We start from the raw sequence: 4,607 nt of genomic DNA, 5'->3' as shown, positions 1-4,607 counted from the left end.
CTGTGACATTATTTACAACATTGCAAAAGTTATTGGTAACCCACCGCCTCTGATAAGCTTGTATATATGTGTGTGTTTGATCTGTGTGTTTGCGCGTGAAAGGTATCTTTGGTGAGTGAAGTGTGAAAAAGGACACTTTGGGTCGAAAATTGACTGGCTTACAACTAAATTTATGACGAAGATATTTCGGGCGCTGTAAAATAACAGGTGGTGTCGAGGGCTTTTTCAATAACAAACCCATTGGGAATACAAATGTTATCGATATATGTATGTTTAGCAACCGTGGCAACAAATTTGATTATGTGCGGGCTTTAAAGCCTACAAATCGTCAGAGTTTCCCACAAAATTATAGAGTTTTGTAAAACACTTGTTTAATGTGTATTTAGCTGGCAATTTTTTTTGTGATACATACATACATACCTGTGCGCCAAAATCTAATAAACGCTGTCATATTGTGTAACCAATCGCACAGGGTTGCTTAACAGAGGTGATGATGTGAATATTTTAAATTTTAGTATTTGAAATGCGATATTAGCCTGGAATATGCGTGTGAGTTGTCAACGAATATTTATAAAATGTAATTTATGCTGACACTGATCGAACTCCAATTCATAGAGAGCTTTTACGTCGAGCTTGTGAGCGCTTTGGCAAGTTTCACAGATGGCGCTCGTGGCGATATTGTTCAAAGGTATTAACTGTAGAAATTCGCCACGAACATAAATAAATTTTGCTATCGCGGGGCACTGTACCGAATCCAGATTTTGAGTGTGTCTTTTAACTTCAACTCACTTTGTTTTTCAGAAACGCACGGCATACGGTGAGATTTGCAAATGGGAAGACACGGCATCTAACTGGCGTGTGTGAATGGATGAAATTATAGACTATTGTTACAATAATCATTCTCCCTTATTTGTATTTATATACAGAAAGCTATTAGTAACATATTAGAAGTTGCTTGCTCCTCTTCACAGAATGAATAAACGAGAATTTCAATTTGAACGCAGAAAAGATGCTTCGTACTTATTTCTACTATCCAAGACGAGCTCGAAGGCGTACAAATTTGTTTTGCATGGGCGCATTTGTGTGTTCTGTATGAATAATAGGACGCAGGGATTGAATAAGTTGTGAAGATAGATGATTATCGAAGCCAGTTCTCCGCTTCCTCTTGCCTTACGAGCATGTGCTGCCATCCATAGTCCTATATTTGAATGTATGTATGGTTGTATGATTGTATGTGTACGCGCATATGTTAGCTGCTGTTCCATTTAGCTTTTATCTTGTTTGTAATTACTGTAAAAGCAATAAGATATGCAAGTATTTGTGTGTATTTAATGCATTTGAAAGCAACACAATAATTGCCTACAACTACGAGTGCTCAACGAGCGTTGTAAACTCCCACGGCTATGCAGGGAGACATCTATAAATGTATGTATGTATTTATGCACACACACACACACTCATTTACCTACACAACTGTGCAGAAGGATGTGAAATTACGGTAAATAAGCCCTGTGAGAATATTTAAATTTAAAAGTGAAATAAATTCTAAATTAGTTACACACACACACACACACACACACACACATATATGCACATATACAGGCGCAGCGCCACACCAAGTGCTCCATGCGGTGGTACTTATGCTGCAAAAGTAATTTATACCACGTAATGATATTGAAACACTCAAATTCTAAATATAAAGTGCTTAGCCTCCCTACAAGGTCTAGTATTCAAGCGTTTAAGTAGGCTGAGCCGGCGCTGGAGCCGGATGTTCCTGCCGGCTAAATGTGTTTGCTTGCAAAAAAAATCACTGTGAGTTCGTTAGCATTTGTAATCAACTGGTGCCATGAGAGTATTTACAAACGGTAATGCAAACGGTACATGCATCCCTACACATGTATGAGATATGCGCACCTGTTAATTTGTTGCACATAAAAATATGTCAACTGTGTGTGTGTGTGTATGTGCGCTTCTAGAAACGCTTTGCAACAAACAGCAACAACAACGGCAACGAAATATATTCAGTTACCAGGTGCATCGAGCGTGTATTTGTATTTGTGTTTGCCTTGTCAACTGATTCAATCAAAAGCCCCCCTCCTTCTTTCCGCCCACACTACTGCTAAATGCATTCGCTTTTTGAATTTACAATTGCTTGCATGTTTCGATTTGATCATTTTGCCCTAATTAAATCTCAAGTGCTGACATGAGAAACCGCTTAGACTTGTTAACATAACGGTTAATTGGCTACTTGTCGTATTTTATTGTTGTTGAATGCGCAACAATAAATTATTTCGATCCTAGGAAGGTAACTGACACTAAAGTGGCTAAGTGGGCTGTCCGTCCCGAAATTAAAGCGTCTGTGGCAGGCAGCCGTCACTTAAAATACCCAAACCGGATAATGGGTGCTTATGTAAGGGCGGTTACCCCACGCGGTGCAAGAAAGGCAAAAACACGTGATATAAACATTTTGTTCTATTATTATTGAAGACGTTCTACTTGCAATTTCTTTCTTTTCTAAATTTTGTTTCTGTGAATATTCTTCTTTACTGGCGAAGACAGCGCTTACTCGATTATAGCAGAGTTAACAACAGCGCGCCAGTCGTTCCCCTGGCGGGTACTGCGTCGAATACTTTCAGAGCTGGAGTGTTTTTGTCCATTCAGAAAACATGACCTAATCAGCGTAGCCGCTGTCTTTTAACTCGATGAACTATGTCAATATCTTCGTATAACTGTTACAGCTCATCGTTCTATCGAATGCGACATTCGCCGTGGCCAACGCGCAAACGCAACGCGAAGAACCTTTCTCTCGAAAACTCGGAACGTCGACTCATACGTTGTTGTCATGATCCAAGCCTCTGCACCATCTCGCAGGACGGGGAGATAAGTGGCTTATAAAGTTTGTTTCTTGTTCGTTGAGGGAGGACTTTACTTCTCAATTGCCTACTCAGTCCGAAGTAGCATCTGTTGGCAAGAGTTATCCTGCGTTGGATTTTCAAGCTGACATTGTTGTTAGTGTTAATACTGGTTCCAAGATAGACGAAATTATCTACAAATTCGAAGTTATGACTGCCAACAGTGATGTGGGGGCCAAGCTGCGAGTGCGACGGCTATTTCTTTGATGACAGGAGATATTTTGTCTTGCCCTCATTCACTGCCAGACCCATTTGCCTTGCTTCCTTGTCCAGTCTGGAGAAAGCAGAACTAACGGCGCGGATGTTGAGGCCGATGATATCAATATCATCTATGAATGGAGAATATAATAATACTGATGTCGTATATATGTATGTAATGGTACCATTATTGGGGTACGATTATTAATAATTGTAATGTACATTCATCGGTGGAACTGTCGATAAGATATCAGACACGGACACACGGAACTACTCTGCATTCAAACGTTATAATGTGTACAACATCAGTCTGGTTATCTGTTAGATCTCCTAGCTTCCTACTTTCTAGGTTTATCCATTCATCGGCATATTCTATTACTGAGTAAAATCTAATTACCGCATTTTGCACACAATTAAGTGGAACATATGGCTGTAGAATATATGCCCATTTCCCAAGCCCTTGAGCTGAATAACAGAGTGAGAATGCAGATGGATCTTCGTAAATATTTGGGAACTAACTTCGTTGATACTATTTGGCGCACATGACCACTCGCACACATATCTAACTGTAATTTGTAACGCATATGAGTATGTACCGTGAGTAACGGTGATAGCCTTGAGCATCTGTAGTTGCCACCGTGAAACCAGAGGAAAAAATAATTTAAAGACAAAAAGAAGAATCAATAAATTTAGCGTGGAACCACATGACAGCTGCCCGCCACCGCCTGCCCCCGGCAAAGTCGTTGAAGAGCGTAGAAAGATTTACGTCGTGCATATTTCATGAGTGAAAACCATTTAGCGCATATGTTAGAGAGAGGCTGCCGAAGCTGGGTCGGTAGTAGAGGAGGGGCGTGTGTGTGGCTCTTGATATCATATTTATTTATGTCTACAAGAACCGTTACGTAAATATATGATCTGTAAATGTGAAGATATTTGCGTCAGAACCGTTGTGTATGTGTTGGTGTGAGCACGTTCTGTTAGTTTAATGAATTTCGGTAGAAAGACGAACGCCAGCGGGGTCTTTAAGCTCCTGTGTGCCTCAACATATGGCAGTGACAAACGTGAATTTACCGATGCGAGTGTGCGGATTCCTACACACACCCAGTCGAAGGAGCGGCATCCAGCTCCGTATGAGCACACATGCAAGTACACACAGCGGCAGCAGAGATAAAAGTGCGGAAGCGGATAACATTCGCACAGTGCTTTCGAGTTTCAAGCCTTGTCTTCAGCTGCCTGACATGCTTTACTCAAGCGGGCAATTCGCTTTTGCTTGCCTCTCAGGCTGTGTCCTTGCGCTTCTGTGAGAACTAAGCCAGCATGGCCACCTTGGCTTGCGGCTTATTGTTTTCATACATGCCGCCTGCTGTGGCAGCACTTGCCGGTTGCAAGTTATGCTTAATCGAAAAAGTTCTGTTCTCCGCTCTTCCGCCTTTGCTTGGAGAGTCGTCAAGTGACGGGATGAGCACATCAACAGCATCGGCCTCACGGCATGTAGCC

The sequence above is a fragment of the Bactrocera dorsalis genome, chromosome 1 (assembly GCF_023373825.1).
Source record: "Bactrocera dorsalis isolate Fly_Bdor chromosome 1, ASM2337382v1, whole genome shotgun sequence".
Taxonomy (NCBI): Eukaryota; Metazoa; Arthropoda; class Insecta; order Diptera; family Tephritidae; genus Bactrocera; species Bactrocera dorsalis.
The sequence above is the reverse complement of the archived record's forward strand: the minus strand, read 5'-3'. Positions refer to the sequence as shown.